Genomic DNA, 21368 nt, shown 5'->3' with positions numbered 1-21368 from the left:
AGTTTCAGGTGATCAAGACAGGAGCTGAATGAGTCTCCATATACTGAGAAGTCATCCATGAAGACTTCCAGAAATTTTTCCACCATATCAGAGAAAATAGAGAGCATGCATCTCTGGAAGGTTGCAGGTGCATTGCATAGCCCAAAGGGCATCCTTCTATAAGCAAACACTCCGGATGGACATGTGAATGCTGTTTTCTCTTGATCCTGGGGATCTACTGCAATCTGGTTATAGCCTGAGTAGCCATCCAAAAAGCAGTAATAATCATGACCTGATAGTCTCTCTAGCATCTGGTCTATGAATGGTAAAGGAAAATGATCCTTTCTGGTGGCTGTATTGAGCCTTCTGTAGTCAATACACATGCGCCACCCTGTAACTGTTCTTGTAGGAACCAGTTCATTTTTTTCATTATGAATCACTGTCATGCCTCCCTTTTTTGGGACGACTTGAACAGGGCTCACCCAGGGGCTATCTGAAATGGGATAAATAATCCCAGCCTCTAGTAATTTGGTGACCTCTTTCTGCACCACTTCCTTCATGGCTGGATTTAGCCGCCTCTGTGGTTGAACCACTGGTTTGGCATTATCCTCCAGTAGGATTTTGTGCATGCATCTAGCTGGGCTTATGCCCTTAAGGTCACCTATGGACCACCCAAGAGCTGTCTTGTGTGTCCTTAGCACTTGAATAAGTGCTTCCTCTTCCTGTGAATTTAAAGCAGAGCTTATGATCACTGGAAAGGTGTCACCTTCTCCTAGAAATGCATATTTCAAGGATGGTGGCAGTGGCTTGAGCTCTGGTTTAGGAGGTTTTTCCTCTTTCAGAAGAAAGTTCAGAGGCTCTTTCATGTCCCCTGAATCCTCTAAATCAGGCTGAACATCTTTAAAGATGTTTTCCAACTCTGATTCGAGACTCTCAGCCATGTTGATCTCTTCTACCAAAGAGTCAATAAGGTCAACTTTCATGCAGTCTGTTGATGTGTCTGGATGCTGCATGGCTTTGACAGCGTTCAACTTGAACTCGTCATCGTTGACTCTCAGGGTTATTTCCCCCTGCTGGACGTCAATGAGGGATCGTCCAGTTGCTAGGAAGGGTCTTCCTAGAATGAGAGTGGCACTCTTGTGCTCCTCCATTTCCAGCACAACAAAGTCAGTGGGAAAGGCGAATGGCCCAACTCTGACAATCATGTCCTCAATCACGCCTGATGGGTATTTAGTGGAACCATCAGCAAGTTGGAGACATATCCGGGTTGGTTTAACTTCTTCAGTTAAGCCAAGCTTCCTGATAGTGGATGCAGGTATTAGGTTGATGCTTGCCCCAAGATCGCATAAGGCTGTCTTGGTGCAATCACCTTCCAATATACATGGTATCAGAAAACTCCCAGGGTCTTTAAGCTTTTCAGGAAAGCTTTTCAGAATGACTGCACTGCATTCTTCAGTGAGGAGAACTCTTTCTGTTTCTCTCCACTCCTTTTTATGACTCAAGATCTCTTTCATGAACTTGGCATAAGAAGGTATTTGCTCAAGTGCCTCTGCAAAAGGAATCTTTATTTCAAGAGTCCTTAGATAATCTGCAAAGCGAGCAAATTGCTTATCCTGCTCCTCTTTCCGGAGTTTTTGAGGATAAGGTATCTTGGCTTTATATTCCTCAACCTTAGTGGTTAAAGAAGCCTTTTTAGAGGGGTTGTTATCAGCACTTGTGTGTGTCTGATCCCACACTGGCAATTGAGTACCAGAGTCAGAAGCTGGAGTGACGTTAGACGCCAACTCACTGTCTGTTCCTGGCGCCTGAACGCCAGAAATGTGCCCATTTTGGGCGTTCAATGCTGGATTATGCCCCCTTTGGGCGTTCAACGCCAGATTCTTGCCCATTTCTGGCATTGAACGCCAATCCTGCCTTGTTTCTGGCGCTGAACGCCAGTTTTGGGCATGGTCTGGTGATGCGCATAAACTAGTTATGCTACGATTTAGGAAATGGCACGATCGGCAAAATTCCTTCCGGCAAGTGCACCGGTTATCGTCAAGTAAAAACTCACAATAGAGTGAGGTCGAATCCCACAAGGATTGGTTGAGTGAGCAATTCGGATTAGAAGTGTGTTCTAGTTGAGCGGAATTAAGATTTGAGATGAGAATTGCGGAATGTAAAATTGGCGGGAAAAGTAAATGACAAGAAAATTAAATGGCGGAATCTTAAATTGCGTGAATTAAAGAGCAGAAACTAAGTTGCTGAAATTAAAAGGGAATGGGGGTGATTGCATGAATTGAGTTGCAGAATGAAAAGAGAAGATGGAAATCAGAATTAGGGGATTCATTGGGTGTTAGGAGATATTGAGATCTCCGAATCAAAACATGTATATCTCTTCCTCAACCAATGCGTTCATTAAATTTTGCTTGGCAATCTTATATGATTGGATCCCAATCCCTTGGCTCACCAATTCTCTCAAAAAATGAACAAATTCCCAATCCCTTGGTTTAAATGTTCATAAGAAGAGATGATGCTCGATCACTGATTATACCACACAATTTCATGAACCACAATTTGGTAGGATTACATGTCATAATATCCATCCAAACCCCAATCCAATTCACTGTGAGAAAGCTTCTCTAGCATGAATCCTCCATTCCTTTCCCAAGGTTCCGAAGGATTCCAATTATGGGTAGTTTCTTTCCCAAGACAACTACCCAATGGAATTAGAACGAGAAGCTTTCTAACAAAATTCAAGAGAAAAGATTGAAGAAGAAGATAAACTATTATTGATTCATTGAATTACAATAGAGCTCCCTAACCCAATGAAAGGGGTTTAGTGAGTCATAGCTCTGAATTCAACTACAAAGATATGAAAACTAGCTAAAAATGAAAAGGTAAAAGTTCCAAAAGTTTTTTTTTTCACTTAAATTCTATCCTATTTATACACTTTCTATATTGAGCTTCTGTTGTGTTTCTTGGGCTTTGAGGCCTCTCCCTGCTTTCCTTTTGCCTTGGGTTTATGATCCATAATCTTGATGAGGCTGCTGATCCAAATTCTGTAACATTCATTGAGCCAACTTAGTGATAATCAAATAATGGCACATGACTCAATAAATTGAAATTTCAGACTCATCAATCCTTCAGGCCCAATCCCATAAACCATGATATTCAATTGGGTTTCATACCAGAGTAAGTTTAAGTTAATGTTTGTGCTCAAATACTAACTTAAACCACAATATTTTTGGTCCAGAAACCTTTTTCCAAGAGTGGCGTTTAAGTTGCAGTTTAAGCTTAAACTGCAGCTTAAACGCCAGACACTTCCAGTGAGGCCTTTTGTAGAAGCACGTTTAAGCTTCAGTTTAAGGTTAAACTGAAGCTTAAACGTGGAAATGGAAGAAGGCAGCCCTGGAGAGTCATGTAGTCGAACACGTTTAAGCTTCAGTTTAAGGTTAAACTGAAGCTTAAACGTGGATATAGGAAGGGCAGCCCTGGAGGTCGAACACGTTTAACCTCCAGTTTAAGGTTAAACTGGAGGTTAAACGTGGAAATGGAAGGAGGCATCCTGGAGGTCGAACACGTTTAACCTCCAGTTTAAGGTTAAACTGGAGGTTAAACGTGGAAGCTTAGAAGGGTAGCCCTGGAGGTGTCGAACACGTTTAAGCTCCAGTTTGAGGTCAAACTGGAGCTTAAACGTGGAAATGGAGAGAGCAACCCTGGAGGAGAGTTCTTGGTCGAACACGTTTAAGCTCCAGTTTGAGGTCAAACTGGAGCTTAAACGTGGAAATGGCTCCCTGGTGCTTTTCCCATTCTGGCGTTTAACCTCCAGTTTAAGGTTAAACTGGAGGTTAAACGTGGAACTCCTTCCTGAGTGGCATTATCATTCTGGCGTTTAACCTCCAGTTTAAGGTTAAACTGGAGGTTAAACTTCAATTCCAGCATTTCTTAGCCTTCATGATTCTGGCGTTTAAGCTCCAGTTTAGGCTTAAACTGGAACTTAAACTCCACATGTGATATTCAAGCTTCCTTTATTGATTTTGTTGCTTCCTTGCTTAGCCTCTTCTTCCCTGAAATCATCCAAACAATTGCATCAAAGTCTTGCAAAATTTCATGAGAAATCTTCCATTCATAGCATTCAAGTAATATAACTAAAACTCATGGAATTTGCATAAAAATCATACTGTTTGGATGGTTCATTGCTTTGTTCTTCATTTAACCTTTTTTGGTTACTTTAAGCTCAAGAAAATGCATAAAACAACTAAAACTAACAGAAAAATGCTAGTGAAACTAGCCTAAGATGCCTTGGCATCACAACACCAAACTTAATACTTGCTTGTCCCTAAGCAAGTCCTGAGTTATTTGAGAAGAAAGTATGAAACAGAAAGCAATTACATTGGCTATATTAGCAAGCATTTGAAGTTCATCAGAAGGGTTTTATGCAGAAAGTTGCAGCATCACTTTTTCATACTTATCAGGTAAGATTATCACTTTTTCATTGCATCCATCAAACACTGCTATGGCCTCTTGTTATTCTTATGTCTTTGGCACTTTTCTCTTCTTTGTTTTTCTTTTCTTTTTCTTAGAGCTACTTTGCTCCTTGTTTGCTTAGTGTCATGTGTTGCACAAGCCTTTGGCATTTTCTTTTTCTTATCAGTGCACTACACATATCCACTTTAGGCATTTTAGTTCACATTTCTTCTTGAGACATTGGTGCCCAGCACCTCTTTGTGTGACTAAATGTTTTGTATTTAGGTTGCTCTTGATAATGGACTTTTGGTTGATAATCCCGGGTTAGTTAACCCAAGTTACCAAGTGTTGAAACACTCCTCAGAACCTATTCATCCAAGCATATCCTTAATACATAAACACCACAGGCATTTGTCTCAGAAGTTCAAACCATTGGTACCTAGCTTATTTTCTCAATTTTTTTGCTTTTTGGTTGCCCTTTTTCAGTGGCTTTTTCTTCTTCTTTTTCTTTCTTTTTCATGGCCCAAGACATTTATTCATCAAGATCCATAGACAGTTTTCAATTTCTACACAAAGAATGATAATTCTACACTCTAATTCCAGTGATCTGACTTAAACAATCAAGCATGCATACCACCACTTAATTCTACTTGATTTGTCACTAATTGAGCCAAGTTACTTTTGTTCAAACTTTTCTTTTATTTTTGGAAACAGAACAAGCATGGCAAGCATTTGTTTAAGAAGGTGGAGTTATATCCAAACATCTAGGTATTCACTTTATTCAAAGCAATAAACAGACAAATATACTAAAAACTTCACATTCCAGAAAGATTCAACATTTACAGTTTAAACCAGAACAAGCATGCTTTTGTTTGCCCTTTTTAAAGAATTATCAAGGAACAATACCACCTTGTGAAATTCCTTGTTTTCTCTTTGTTGCCAGGAAACAATTTGATTTCTCCTTCTTCTCCTAATTGTTGCTTCATGCTTTAATATCCTTGTTTCCTTTCCTGCAAAGAGTGATGAAGTTGCTTGCTTCTCAAGCATTTGAGTGGTTAGCTCAACTATGTGTGGATAAGTATCTGAGTTTTAAGTTGGTGTGTGAACACCAAACTTAGTCTTCCACTTACTTCTCTGTTCTTTGAATCCTTGAGTTCTCTTTGGAATGAAGTTGCTGCTAAGGGTTTTAAGCATTTCTGTGACTGCTTAGAATGGTTGTTCCTTTCATATAATTCAAAGGTTGTTGTGTTCAGTTGATCTTTATGGTGGAACACCAAACTTAGAGTCACACATTCCCCTTTGAATTATTGATCCATGAATTCATTGTTTGGTGTGAAACACCAAACTTAATCCTTTGCAATGCACAGAAACTACTTCACCCTTTTTATTGAAACAAATAAAAGAAACAGCAAAAGGGTATTACCTCCGGTTGGGTTGCCTCCCAACAAGCGCTTCTTTAACGTCATTAGCTTGACGGTTGTCCCTTGTTAGGGTGGATTGTAGTGCTTGACGTCTTCTCCTCTCACTATGCAAACGTCCCCATTTGATTCATTCATGACCTCTAAATGTTCCATAGAAAGAACTTTCCTGATTGTGAACACTTGAGGGAGCTGGGAAGGAATGGTTTTGAGGCCAGGTGGGATTGGCAGATAATGACTTGATATCACGTTATCTCCCGGAGAAAAACCTTCAGTGGGAATTTTCTTGTTTCTCCACCCTCTTGGCAATCTCCCTATCACTCTTCCCTTTCTCTTGAGGATTTCTTCATTGATCCTTATGTCAGGAGGATCCTTCTGATCTGTTTCCACTGATTCTTGTGGCTTTAACTCTTGTAACTCTTGTTTGCCTTCCAAGGACTGTTTTAGAGTTTCAGCTGCTGGATTACTTTCCTCCAAACACAGTTGGCTACTATCATCCTTAGGCTTTTCAGGTTCTGGTTCAGGCTCAGATGCAGGTTTGAAAACTTTGAAAATGAGCTGTTCATCACGTATTCTCAGAATTAGCTCTCCTTGTTCTACATCTATGAGCGCTCTAGTAGTGGCTAGAAATGGTCTGCCCAGAATGATAGGGTGTAAGTAGCTTTCCTCCATGTCCACAATGACAAAGTCTGTGGGGAAGTAATAATCCCCCACTTTCACCAGCACATTTTCAACTACCCCTTCAGCTTGCTTCTGAGTTTTGTCAGCCAGTTGTATGATTACATCAGTGGATCTCACCTCATTCAGTTGTAGCCTCTTCATAAGAGTTAGAGGCATCACATTTATGCTAGCTCCTAGATCACAGAATCCTCTGTCAATTTTTGTTTCCCCTATGATGCAAGGGATATGAAAACTTCCTGGGTCCATTTTCTTAGAGAGTGTGTCCTTCTTGATGAGAGCACTGCATTCTTTGTTCATTGTTACCGTTTGTCCTCCCTTCAAAACTCTTTTCTTGCTTAACAATTCCTTTAAATACTTGATGTGTGTAGGCATTTGATGGAGAATCTCAAGAAAGGGAATATTGACATGGAGAGAGTTAAATGTCTCTAAAAACCTTGAATAGGTTTTCCCTTTTTCACCTCCTCCTAACCTCTGAGGAAATGGTGCTTTTGGTTGGTATATTTCCAGCATGCCTTTTTGCAGTTCCTTGGCTTGCTCAGTTCCACTTTCCTGCTCAACTTCTTCCACACCTTCCTTCAAGATTTCTGGCTCCTGCTCTGAGGGCCTGATTCCTTCTTCTTCTGAAACTTCCTTCAATATGGTGATGGCCTTGCATTCTTCCCATCTCACTCTCTTTTGTTCCCCTTTAGGATTCTTTTCTGTGTCACTAGGGAACACTGCAGTTGATTTGACGGCCTGTTGAGATAGCTCTCCTACTTGAGACTCCATCCTCTTGAGTTTTTCACCATGGCTTCTTAAGGTAGCTCTCACATCATCCCTGAAGCTTTTCAATTCGGTTATGTCTTGACTCATGGTTGCCATCATTCCTTCTATCCAGTTTAATTGATCTTGGAATTGTTGGTTCGGATTAAGTTGGGTAGGTTGGTTATTTTGGCCATGATATGGTGGTTGGGGGTAAGTGTTTTGTGTGGCTTGGTATGATCTTTGGTTGGAGTTTTGGTATGTGGAATTGTTATGTTGGTTGTGGTTGTAAGGTTTGTGGTTTTGTGGTTGGGTTTGTTGGTTCCCCCACCCAAAGTTTGGGTGATTTTTCCATCCTGGGTTGTAAGTGTTGGAATGTGGATCATATGATTGCCTTTGTTGGTTTCCCACATAGTTGGCCTCTTCCCAATCACCTCCTTCAATGCTTACTTCCTCTTGATCTTGTGTGTGTATTGCAGCCACTTGCTTTGTTTCTAATTGCCTGGTAAGCTCTGCTAGTTGCTTGGCAAACACCTTGTTTTGGGCTAGAATTGTATCAACATGGTTCAGCTCCATGACTCCCTTAGTGTTGTGCCTTTCTGATGCATAGTAGTACTCATTCTCAGCCACTGTCTCAATCACTTCAATGGCCTCTTCCACAGTCTTTTTCCTGTTCAATGAACCTCCTGATGAATGGTCTACAGCCTTCCTTGATTCATAAGAGAGTCCATCATAGAAAATATGCAATTGCACCCAGTCATGGAACATGTCCGGTGGGCATTTCCTTGTCAAATCCTTGAATCTCTCCCATGCCTCGTAGAGAGTTTCACCATCTTGTTGTCTAAAAGTCTGAACCTCAGATCGAAGCCTATTGACCTTTTGTGGGGGGTAGAAACGTGCCAGAAACTTGCTTTCCACCTCATCCCATGTTGTTAGACTCCCCCTTGGGAATGATTCCAGCCACTTAGCTGCTTTGTCCCTAAGTGAAAATGGGAACAAAAGCAGTTTATAGGCATCTTCCTGGACTCCATTAGACTTCACAGTGTCACAAATTCTCAGGAATTTTGTGAGATGTTGGTTTGGGTCTTCATTAGCACTTCCACCAAATGAACAATGATTCTCCACAAGTGATATTAGCTGTGGTTTGAGCTCAAAATTGTTGGCCTGAATGGGTGGTTTCTGGATGCTGCTACCACAATTCCCAGAGGTTGGGTTTATGTATGAACTAAGAACCCTCCTCTCAGGAATGGCATTGTTTCCATCAGCTCTCTCATGGTTGTGAACTTCTCTATCCATGTTGAGGTCTAGAGCTTCCTCAAAATTGTCCTCAGATTCTCCTTCAGATTCTTCTTCTCCCACTACTCTCTTCCCTCTTGCTTCCCTTCTCAGTCTATGAAGGGTCCTCTCTGGTTCGGTATATGGAGGAGTTGATGTCTCTCCTCTCCTACCTGTCATACAAGAACACAACACAGGCAACAAACAAGTGAAATACTCTTGGTTAATGGAAGAGTATGGTTAGAGCAATTGAGAAATAAATTCAAACAGTTAGTGAGTCAGTGAGTTAGTTGCTTGAATTTAAAGGCATAAAGAAAGAAAACATGTGCAGAAATTAAAATTCAACAAGTAACTTGTACTGAATTAATCAAAACAAAAAAAATTGCTCAATCTAGTTAACTTCCAATTGGAGAATTGTCAATCGAAAACCAATCCCCGGCAACGGCGCCATAAACTTGATGCGCATAAACTAGTTATGCTACGATTTAGGAAATTGCACGATCGGCAAAATTCTTTCCGGCAAGTGCACCGGTTATCGTCAAGTAAAAACTCACAATAGAGTGAGGTCGAATCCCACAAGGATTGGTTGAGTGAGCAATTCGGATTAGAAGTGTGTTCTAGTTGAGCGGAATCAAGATTTGAGATGAGAATTGCGGAATGTAAAATTGGCGGGAAAAGTAAATGACAAGAAAATTAAATGGCGGAATCTTAAATTGCGTGAATTAAAGAGCAGAAACTAAGTTGCTGAAATTAAAAGGGAATGGGGGTGATTGCATGAATTGAGTTGCAGAATGAAAAGAGAAGATGGAAATCAGAATTAGGGGATTCATTGGGTGTTAGGAGATATTGAGATCTCCGAATCAAAACATGTATATCTCTTCCTCAACCAATGCGTTCATTAAATTTTGCTTGGCAATCTTATATGATTGGATCCCAATCCCTTGGCTCACCAATTCTCTCAAAAATGAACAAATTCCCAATCCCTTGGTTTAAATGTTCATAAGAAGAGATGATGCTCGATCACTGATTATACCACACAATTTCATGAACCACAATTTGGTAGGATTACATGTCACAATATCCATCCAAACCCCAATCCAATTCACTGTGAGAAAGCTTCTCTAGCATGAATCCTCCATTCCTTTCCCAAGGTTCCGAAGGATTCCAATTATGGGTAGTTTCTTTCCCAAGACAACTACCCAATGGAATTAGAACGAGAAGCTTTCTAACAAAATTCAAGAGAAAAGATTGAAGAAGAAGATAAACTATTATTGATTCATTGAATTACAATAGAGCTCCCTAACCCAATGAAAGGGGTTTAGTGAGTCATAGCTCTGAATTCAACTACAAAGATATGAAAACTAGCTAAAAATGAAAAGGTAAAAGTTCCAAAAGTTTTTTTTTTCACTTAAATTCTATCCTATTTATACACTTTCTATATTGAGCTTCTGTTGTGTTTCTTGGGCTTTGAGGCCTCTCCCTGCTTTCCTTTTGCCTTGGGTTTATGATCCATAATCTTGATGAGGCTGCTGATCCAAATTCTGTAACATTCATTGAGCCAACTTAGTGATAATCAAATAATGGCACATGACTCAATAAATTGAAATTTCAGACTCATCAATCCTTCAGGCCCAATCCCATAAACCATGATATTCAATTGGGTTTCATACCAGAGTAAGTTTAAGTTAATGTTTGTGCTCAAATACTAACTTAAACCACAATATTTTTGGTCCAGAAACCTTTTTCCAAGAGTGGCGTTTAAGTTGCAGTTTAAGCTTAAACTGCAGCTTAAACGCCAGACACTTCCAGTGAGGCCTTTTGTAGAAGCACGTTTAAGCTTCAGTTTAAGGTTAAACTGAAGCTTAAACGTGGAAATGGAAGAAGGCAGCCCTGGAGAGTCATGTAGTCGAACACGTTTAAGCTTCAGTTTAAGGTTAAACTGAAGCTTAAACGTGGATATAGGAAGGGCAGCCCTGGAGGTCGAACACGTTTAACCTCCAGTTTAAGGTTAAACTGGAGGTTAAACGTGGAAATGGAAGGAGGCATCCTGGAGGTCGAACACGTTTAACCTCCAGTTTAAGGTTAAACTGGAGGTTAAACGTGGAAGCTTAGAAGGGTAGCCCTGGAGGTGTCGAACACGTTTAAGCTCCAGTTTGAGGTCAAACTGGAGCTTAAACGTGGAAATGGAGAGAGCAACCCTGGAGGAGAGTTCTTGGTCGAACACGTTTAAGCTCCAGTTTGAGGTCAAACTGGAGCTTAAACGTGGAAATGGCTCCCTGGTGCTTTTCCCATTCTGGCGTTTAACCTCCAGTTTAAGGTTAAACTGGAGGTTAAACGTGGAACTCCTTCCTGAGTGGCATTATCATTCTGGCGTTTAACCTCCAGTTTAAGGTTAAACTGGAGGTTAAACTTCAATTCCAGCATTTCTTAGCCTTCATGATTCTGGCGTTTAAGCTCCAGTTTAGGCTTAAACTGGAACTTAAACTCCACATGTGATATTCAAGCTTCCTTTATTGATTTTGTTGCTTCCTTGCTTAGCCTCTTCTTCCCTGAAATCATCCAAACAATTGCATCAAAGTCTTGCAAAATTTCATGAGAAATCTTCCATTCATAGCATTCAAGTAATATAACTAAAACTCATGGAATTTGCATAAAAATCATACTGTTTGGATGGTTCATTGCTTTGTTCTTCATTTAACCTTTTTTGGTTACTTTAAGCTCAAGAAAATGCATAAAACAACTAAAACTAACAGAAAAATGCTAGTGAAACTAGCCTAAGATGCCTTGGCATCATCTGGGCGTTCAGCGCCAGCCTTCCACCCATTTTCTGGCGTTTTAGTGCCAGAATTATTTTTCCCTGGGCTCTTACTGTCCTCAGGGGAATCTTTGGTGGGTCGCTCATTTCTTGAATTTTTGATGCCTTGAGGTGGGGTATTTAATGTTTTCCCACTTCTTAATTGAACTGCTTGGCATTCTTCTGCTATTTGCTTTGATAGCTGCTGCTTTGTTTGCTTAAACTGTTCGTCCATATGTATATTAGCTATCCTTGTCTCCTGTAACCTGTCTTTGAATTCAACTAGCTGTTTTGTTAGAAAATCTAATTGCTGATTGAATTCAGCAGCTTGTTTTACAGTACTGAATTCAGCAGTTACTGTTTTAACCTCTTTATTCATGGAAGGGTTGCTGCTTAGATACAGATGCTGATTCCTGGCAACTGTATCAATGAGCTCTTGAGCTTCTTCAATTGTCTTTCTCATATGGATAGATCCACCAGCTGAGTAATCTAAAGACATCTGAGCTCCTTCCGCAAGCCCATAGTAGAAGATGTCTAACTGAACCCACTCTGAAAACATTTCAGAGGGGCATTTTCGTAGCATCTCTCTGTATCTCTCCCAGGCATCATAAAGAGATTCATTATCTCCTTGTTTAAAGCCTTGGATGTCCAGCCTTAGCTGTGTCATCCTTTTTGGAGGGAAATATTGATTCAGAAATTTTTCTGTCAGCTGTTTCCATGTTCTTATGCTGGCCTTAGGTTGGTTATTTAACCACCTCTTGGCTTGATCTTTTACAGCAAATGGAAACAGTAATAGTCTGTAGACATCCTGATCTATTTCCTTATCATGTACTGTGTCAGCAATTTGTAAAAATTGTGCCAGAAACTCTGTAGGTTCTTCCTGTGGAAGACCGGAATACTGGCAACTTTGCTGCACCATGATAATGAGCTGAGGATTCAACTCAAAGCTACTGACTCCAATGGAGGGTATGCATATGCTACTTCCATATGAAGCAGTAGAGGGGTTAGAATATGACCCCAGAGTCCTCCTGGACTGTTCATTTCCACTTATGTCCATGATGGATGTATGGATATAACTTGGACTGATTTATCTTTTTATTTATTTTATTTTATAAGAAGTAAACACTTAAATAAAATAAAATAACTAAAAAGAATTTGAATTTTGAAATTAAAATTTTTTTTTTTCGTAAAAAAAATAAAAATATTTAGTAAAAAAAAACAGAAATTTTTTGAAAAAGAGGGAAGATATTTTCGAAAATTAGAGAGAGAGAGTTAGTTAGGTAGTTTTGAAAAAGTTAAGAAACAAACAAAAAGTTAGTTAGTTAGTTGAAACAAATTTTGAAAAGATAAGAAGTTAGGAAGTTAGAAGAGATATTTTGAAAAGATATTTTTGAATTTAGTGAGGAGAGAGAAAAACAATAAGATAGTACAAGATTTAAAATTTTTAGATCTAATGCTCCTTGTTTTCGAAAAATTTGGAGGGAAAACACCAAGGAACACCAAACTTAAAAATTTTAAGATCAAGACACAAGGAAAACTCAAGAACACTTTGAAGACTCACAAGAACACAAGAACATGAAGAAAGAACACCAAACTTAAAATTTTTAGAAAACCAAACCAAAATTTTCGAAAACCAAAGGGAAATCAACAAGAAAACACCAAACTTTAAGTTTGGCACAAAGTTTAATAGAGAAAATATTATTTATGAAAAAGAAGGTTTTGAAAAGAATATAAAAGACTCTAACCCAATTACCAAGAACACAGATTAATGCTCTAGCCAAATGAGTTATGGGACCTTCAAAAATTTTAAGAAAGATTATTTTTGAAAACACCAAACTTAAAGTTTGGCACAGGATTTAATAGAAAAATTATTTTTGAAAAAGGTTTTAAAAAATTATGATAGCCAATTATCATGAACATAAACACCACGTTCTAAATAACTGAGCTATAAGTTTAAAGTATTTTAACAAGGGATAAATAATAAAAGACTCTAAACCAAAAAAAAGAAAGATTTTTCCTAATCTAAGCAACAAAATAATCCGTCAGTTGTTCAAACACGAACAATCCCCGGCAACGGCGCCAAAAACTTGGTGCACGAATTGTGAATCACACTTTTCACAACGCGTACCACTAACCAGCAAGTGCACTGGGTCGTCCAAGTAATACCTTACGTGAGTAAGGGTCGAATCCCACGGAGATTGTTGGTTTGAAGCAATTTATGGTTATCTTGTAAATCTTAGTCAGGAAGTCAATTATGTTTATCAGTTGAATTGTGAATAACCAGTAGAGCATAAATTAAAAGTTACTTGTTGTGCAGTAATGGAGAATATGTTGGAGTTTTGGAGATGCCTTGTCCTCTGAATCTCTGCTTTCCTCTGTCTTCTGATTCACGCATGCACGTCCTCCTATGGCAAGCTGTGTGTTGATGGATCACCGTTGTCAATGGCTACCTTCCATCCTTCCAGTGAAAACTACGCTCACGCGCTCTGTCACAGCACGGCTAATCACCGGTTGGTTCTCGATCCGGTTGGAATAGGATTTACTATCCTTTTGCATCTGTCACTAACGCCCAGCCTTCAGGAGTTTGAAGCTCGTCACAGTCATTCAATCATTGAATCCTACTCGGAATACCACAGACAAGGTTTAGACTTTCCGAATTCTCATGAATGCCGCCATCAGTTCTAGCTTATACCACGGAGATTCTGATTAAGGAATCTAAGAGATACTCATTCAGTCGGATATAGAACGGAGGTGGTTGTCAGGCACACGTTCATGGTTTGAGGAAGGTGATGAATGTCACAGGTCATCACCTTCATCACAGTTAAGCGCGAATGAACATCTTAGATAGGAACAAGCGTGTTTGAATGGAAAACAGAAATACTTGCATTAATTCATTGAGACACAGCAGAGCTCCTCACCCCCAACAATGGGGTTTAGAGACTCATGCCGTCAGAGAATACAAAGTTTAGATCTAAAATGTCATGAGATACAAAATAAGTCTCTAAAAGTTGTTTAAATACTAAACTAGTAGCCTAGGGTTACAAAATATGAGTGGACTATGATGGATGATGCAGAGATCCACTTCTGGGGCCCACTTGGTGTGCTGGGGCCCACTTGGTGTGTGCCGGGGCTGAGACTTTAAGCAATTCACGTGCGGAGGCCATTTGTGGAGTTGAACGCCAGTTTTTATGCCAGTTTGGGCGTTCAACTCCAGTTTTTGATCCTTTTCTAGCGCTGGACGCCAGAATTGGGCAGAGAACTGGCGTTGAACGCCAGTTTACGTCGTCTATCCTTGTGCAAAGTATGGACTATTATATATTGCTGGAAAGCCCTGGATGTCTACTTTCCAACGCAATTGGAAGCACGCCATTTCGAGTTCTGTAGCTCCAGAAAATCCACTTTGAGTGCAGGGAGGTCAGAATCCAACAGCATCAGCAGTCCTTTTTCAGCCTGAATCAGATTTTTGCTCAGCTCCTTCAATTTCAGCCAGAAAAATACCTGAAATTACAGAAAAACACACAACTCATAGTAAAGTCCAGAAATATGAATTTTTCCTAAAAACTACTAGGAATAGACTAAAAACTAACTAAAACATACTCTAAACTATATGAAATTATCCCCAAAAAGCGTATAAAATATCCGCTCATCAACAACTCATTACCAATAAAAAGAACACTTTATTGCAATTCCTAGGGAGAACGACCTGAGGTTTGAATACTTCGGTTATTTTTAGGGGTTTGTACTTGTGACAAATAATTTTTTGTATGAGAAGATTCTTTGTTGGTTTAGGAACTATACTTGCAACGAGAACTTCTTTGAGAAATTCTAAACCGTCAAAAATCCATTCATCAATCATTTATAAGAGCTCTTGGAATCACATATCTGCTGAATATATTCTTCCTCAAGAAGTTAATTACCACCTTGTTATCATTGGTTGATGCAGGTATTGCCTCCACCCACTTTGACACATAATCCACAGCTACCGATATATAATTGTTTGAGTATGAGGATGGAAATTGTCCCATGAAATCAATCCTCCATACATCAAACAACTCCAACTCCATGATAAACCTCTATGGCATTTCATTTTTCTTGGGTAGGCTTCCAGCTCTTTGACACTCATTGCATCTTGTTTCCAAGTCCTTTGCATCCTTGAATATTGTTGGCCAAAAGAACCCACACTGCAGCACCTTGGATGCAGTTCTTTCTCCACTAAAATGGCCTCCATATGTAGATCCATGACATTGCCAGAGGACTTCTTGTCCTTCCTCATGGGAAATGCACCTTCTCAAGATCCCATCAGTACATTTTTTGAACAAATAGGGCTTATTCCAAATGTAGTGTTTAGCATCTTTGAGTAGCTTTCTCCTCATGTGTTTGTTGATGTTGGTTGGTAATTCCCCAATAGCCTTGAAGTTGGCTATATCTGCAAACTAGGGAGCTTCTTGGACCATCATCAACTGCTCATCAGGGAAGCTCTCATTCACTACAAGTTGGTGTGCTTCATCTTCTTCTTATGGGATTCGTGATAGGTGGTTAGCCACCTTGTTGCTCCACTTCTATCTTTGATTTCAATGTTGAATTCTTGAAGCAGCAAAATCCACCTTATCAATCTAGGCTTGGACTCTTGTTTCGTAAGCAAATATTTGAGAGCTGCATGGTTAGTAAATACAATGACTTTAGAACCAATAAGATATGATCTGAACTTATCAAATGCAAAGACTATAGCAAGAAGTTCCTTCTTTGTAGTAGTGTAATTCCTTTGATTCTCATTAAGAACTTTGCTAGCATAATAAATAACATGCACCAACTTATCTCTCCTTTGTCCTAAAACAGCACCAACAGCAAAGTCTGATGCATCACACATCAACTCATAAGGTAAATCCCAGCAAGGTGGTGCTATGATAGGTGCAGAGGAAAGTCTGTTTTTAAGTTCATCAAAGGCTATCATGCATTCTCTATCAAAGATAAAAGGTACATTAGAGACAAGCAAGTTACTTAGAGATTTGGCAATCTTTGAAAAATCTCTAATGAACCTTCTATAAAAACCAGCATGTCCTAGAAAACTTCTAATTGCTTTAACATTGCAAGGTGGGGGCAATTTTTCAATCACCTCCACCTTGGCCTTGTCCACTTCTATGCCTCTTTTTGAGATCTTATGACCAAGAACCACCCCCTCTGTAACCATAAAGTGGCACTTCTTCCAATTCAAAATGAGGTTAGTTTCTTGGCATCTCTTTAGCACCAAGGCTAAGTGGTGTAAGCATTTAGAATATGAATCACCAAATACAGAGAAGTCATCCATAAATACTTCAATAAATCTTTTAATCATGTCTGAAAATATGGAGAGCATGTACCTTTTGGAATGTTGCAGGTGCATTGCACAATCCAAAGGGCATTCTCCTATAAGCAAAGACACTATAGGGACAAGTAAATGAGGTCTTTTCTTGGTCCTTAGGGTCTACAACTATTTGGTTGTAGCTGGAATAACCGTCCAAGAAGCAATAATATTCATGTCCCACAAGTCTTTCTAGCATCTAGTCCATGAAAGGTAGGGGGAAGTGATCCTTCCTGGTAGCTTCATTAAGCTTCCTATAATCTATGCACATGCGCCAGCCAGTCACTATTCTTGTTGGTATCAATTCATTCTTCTCATTTGGCACAACAGTGATCCCTCTTTTCTTGGGGACTACATACACTGGGCTTACCCAAGGGCTGTCTGAGATTGGGTAAATCACCCCTGCTTGCCACAACTTCAATACCCCTTTCTGGACTACTTCATTCATTGTTAGATTCAGCCTTCTTTGTTGCTGCCTGAAGGGCTTGGCATCTTCCTCAAGGAAGATTTTGTGCATGCACATTGAAGGACTAATCCCTTTTAGATTCGCAACTGTCCATCCTATAGCATCCTTGTGTTGCTTCAGCACATGGATAAGTTCCTCTTCTTGTCCCTCACTCAAGCTTGAATTGATGATTACTGGGTATGTGTTGTTGTCACCCAAGTAAGCATACTTCAAGCTTAGAGGTAAGGTTTTCAACTCTAGTTTTGGTGCTTCCACTTTCTTGTTGCTTGTGTGGTTCAACATGATTGAATCTTCTATGGTTTCTTATGATACTTCTCCACCTGATGCTTGCTGCTCTAGCTCCATGGCTTCCTCACATTGTTTTTCTTCCAAAACTCCTTGAACTATCTTTTCCATTGTGTCCACCATCATGCATTCACCTATGGACTCCTTGGGGTAACTCATGGCTTTGAAGACATTGAAAACCATCTTCTCTTCATGCAATCTCAAGACTAACTCTTCTTTTTGAACATCAATTATAGCTCCGGTAGTAGCTAGGAATGGCCTTCCTAGGATGATAGATGTGTTAGCCTCTTCCTCCATATCCAGCACAACGAAATCAGCTGAAAAGATGAACTCTCCTACTTTTGCCAACAAATCTTCCACTACCCCATGAGGGAACTTGAATGTTCTATCAGCTAATTGAAGTGCCATTCTTGTTGGTTTGGCCTCTTCTATCCTCATTCTTTTCATCATGGCCAAGGACATAAGATTGATGCTAGCTCCCAGATCACATAATGCTTTCTCAATTCCCTATGATGCAGGGGATTTGGAAGCTCCCAGGATCTTTCATCTTTTGGGGAATTCTTCTGTATGATGGCACTATATTCCTCTATTAGCACTATGGTTTCCTTCTCTCCCCAGTTTCTTTTCCTTGTCATGAGCTCCTTCAAGAACTTAGCATAGAGTGGCATTTGCTCTAATGCCTCAGCAAAGGGTATGTTGATTTGGAGCTTCTTAAAGATTTCTAGGAATCTAGAAAACTGGTTGTCGTTCCCATCCTTCCTCAGCCTTTGTGGATAGGGTTCCTTTGGCACATAAGGTTTTAGGACTTGCTTTGGTGGGGATGGTGCAGGGGTCTCTTCTTCATTCTTAGTTTTAGGGTTATTTGCAGCTTCTTCTCCTTGGTTGCTTTGACTTGGGAGTGATTCCTCCACAACTTTTCCACTTCTCAGTGTGATGGCCTTGCATTCCCCTCTTGGGTTGGCCATGGTATCACTAGGGAATGTATGTGTAGGCATTGGTATTTATTTAGACAGGCTCCTTAGTTGTGCTTTCAGTTTTGAAATTGCTGCCCCTTGGTTCCTTATGTTGGATCTGAACCCCTCTTGGTTTGCATCTATCTTTCTGTCAGCCTGCATTTGTTTCTCCAAAACTGTGGAAACGGTCCCTGTTATTTGTGCTAACAGTTATGCTATGGTAGCCTCCAATTTTGCAAAATTGCTACTGATATCACATAGTCGCATGGTTGAGGATGATGTATCTTGATGGTGGTTGTTGTGTGTTTGTTGAGTGGAGTGGTATGATGCATTTTGTGAGTTGTGATAGGGTGTATTTTGTGAGTTGTAATAGGGTCTGTTGTTGCCTGATTGATGGTTGAGGTTGTGGTTGTTGTATTAGTTAGATTGGTATGGTTTGTGATCTTGGTTGTGGTTTTGTTGGTTTCCCCACCCAAAATTTGGGTGTTCTTCCATCCTGGGTTGTATGTCTTGGCATTGGGATCATATGGTGGTCTAGAGGGATTGTTCACATAGTTAGCTTGCTCTCATTCACATTCAACTTCTGGTGTATCTCCTTCTTGTGGAGGGGCTTGGGCTTGAACAGCTGAGACTTGGTTCTTCTCTCTTCTTGGTTAAGGCTGCTAGTTGTGCAGTGATCACCTTGTTTTAAGCTAACAAGGCATCCACAGAATTGAGCTCCATCACTCCTCTCTTTTGAGTTCTTTCTGAGGCATAGAAGTACTCATTTTCGGCTACAGTCTCTATGACATCTATGGCCTCTTCAATGGTCTTCTTGTTAAGTGAGCCCCCTGAAAAATGATCTACTGCCTGTTTTGACTCATATGATAGCCCCTCATAGAAGATGTGCAGTTGCACCCACTCATTGAACATATCTGGAGGGCATTTCCTTGTCAAGTCTTTAAATCTCTCCCAGGCCTCATAAAGGATTTCACCATCTTGCTGTCTGAAGGTTTGCACCTCAGCTCTCAATCTATTGACTCTCTGTGGAGGGTAGAATCTTGCTAGAAACTTGTTCACAACATCATCCCAAGTTGTCAAGCTCTCCTTGGGGAATGCTTCCAACCACTTTACTGCCTTATCTCTGAGAGAAAAGGGAAAAAAAAGTAGTTTGTAGGTGTCAGGGTGTACACCATTTGACTTTACAGTGTCACAAATCCTCAAGAATGTAGTCAAATATTGGTTGGGGTCCTTGGTGCACGAAATTACAATCACACTTTTGCAACTCCGCACAACTAACCAGCAAGTGCACTGGGTCGTCCAAGTAATACCTTACGTGAGTAAGGGTCGATCCCGCAGAGATTGTCGGCTTGAAGCAAGATATGGTTATCTTGTAACTCTTAGTCAGGATATCAATAATTCTCAGATTTAATTGTAAAAAGTAAAAGAACATGAAATAAATACTTGTTATGCAGTAATGAAGAATAGGTTGAGGCTTTGGAGATGCTTTGTCTTCTGAATATCTGCTTTCCTACTATCTTCTTCTTCATGCACGCAAGGCTCCTTCCATGGCAAGCTTTAAGTTGGGCATCACCATTGTCAATGGCTACTTCCCGTCCTCTCAGTGAAAATGTTCCAAATGCGCTGTCACCGCACGGCTAATCATCTGTCGGTTCTCGATCATGTCGGAATAGGATCCATTGATCCTTTTGCGTCTGTCACTACGCCCAACACTCACGAGTTTGAAGACTTCCAGGAACTTCTCTACCATATCAGAGAAGATAGAGAGCATGCACCTCTGAAAGGTTGCAAGTGCATTGCACAGACCAAAAGGCATTCTTCTGTAAGCAAATACTCCAGATGGACATATGAATGCTGTTTTCTTTTGGTCTTGAGGATCCACTGCAATTTGGTTGTAGCCTGAATAGCCATCCAAAAAACAGTAGTATTCATGGCCTGCTAGTCTCTCTAGCATCTGGTCTATGAATGGTAAAGGAAAATGATCCTTTCTGGTGGCTGTATTGAGCCTTCTGTAGTCAATACACATACGCCACCCTGTAACTATTCTTGTGGGAACCAGTTCATTCTTTTCATTATGAACCACTGTCATGCCTCCCTTCTTGGGGACAACTTGGACAGGGCTCACCCAGGGGCTATTAGAAATAGGATAAATAATCATAGCCTCTAGTAACTTAATGACCTCTTTCTGCACCACTTCCTTTATGGCTGGATTTAGCCGCCTCTGTAGTTGAACCACTGGCTTGGCATCATCCTCCAATAGGATTTTGTGCATGCATCTTGCTGGGCTAATGCCCTTAAGGTCACTTATGGACCACCCAAGAGTTGTCTTGTGTGTCCTTAGCACTTGAATTAGTGCTTTCTCTTCCTGTGGATTTAAAGCAGAGCTTATGATCGCTGGAAAAGTGTCACCCTCTCCCATAAATGCATATTTCAAGGATGGTGGTAGTGGTTTGAGCTCTGGTTTAGGAGGTTTCTCCTCTTCCTGAGGGATTTTTAGAAGTTTTTTTATTTCCTCTGGTTCCTCCAAATCAGGCTGAACATCTTTAAAGATGTTCTCTAGCTCTGACTCAAGACTTTCAGTCATATTGATCTCTTCCACCAAAGAGTCAATAATATCAGTGGTCATGCAGTCATTTGCTGTGTCTGGATGCTGCATAGCTTTGACAGCATTTAACTTGAACTCATCCTCATTGACTCTCAGGGTCACTTCCCCTTTTTGTACATCAATAAGAGTTCGTCCAGTTGCTAGGAAAGGTCTTTCTAGAATGAGAGTTGCACTCTTGTGCTCCTCCATTTCTAGCACTACAAAGTCAGTGGGAAAGGCAAATGGCCCAACCTTGACAATCATGTCCTCAATGATGCCTGATGGATATTTAATGGAGCCATCAGCAAGTTGAAGATATATTCGGGTTGGTTTGACTTCTTCAGTCAACCCAAGCTTTCTGATAGTGGATGCAGGTATTAGGTTGATACTTGCTCCAAGGTCACA

General features: G+C 40.2%; 2 non-coding genes across 2 annotated transcripts; both read left to right on the top strand.

The window, feature by feature from the left end:
• Positions 1 to 8034: 8034 nt before the first annotated feature.
• On the top strand, positions 8035 to 8138 carry LOC112730897 (small nucleolar RNA R71). The gene has a single exon (XR_003166699.1). It is a non-coding gene; the product is annotated as a small nucleolar RNA R71 (small nucleolar RNA).
• An 11149-nt stretch (positions 8139 to 19287) lies between these two features.
• Positions 19288 to 19393, top strand: LOC112732006 (small nucleolar RNA R71). Its single transcript, XR_003167749.1, has one exon. It is a non-coding gene; the product is annotated as a small nucleolar RNA R71 (small nucleolar RNA).
• The last annotated feature ends 1975 nt before the right edge of the window (positions 19394 to 21368 follow it).

Source organism: Arachis hypogaea, chromosome 12, assembly GCF_003086295.3.
Source record: "Arachis hypogaea cultivar Tifrunner chromosome 12, arahy.Tifrunner.gnm2.J5K5, whole genome shotgun sequence".
In the NCBI taxonomy this organism is placed as follows: domain Eukaryota; kingdom Viridiplantae; phylum Streptophyta; class Magnoliopsida; order Fabales; family Fabaceae; genus Arachis; species Arachis hypogaea.
The sequence above is the reverse complement of the archived record's forward strand: the minus strand, read 5'-3'. Positions and strand labels throughout refer to the sequence as shown.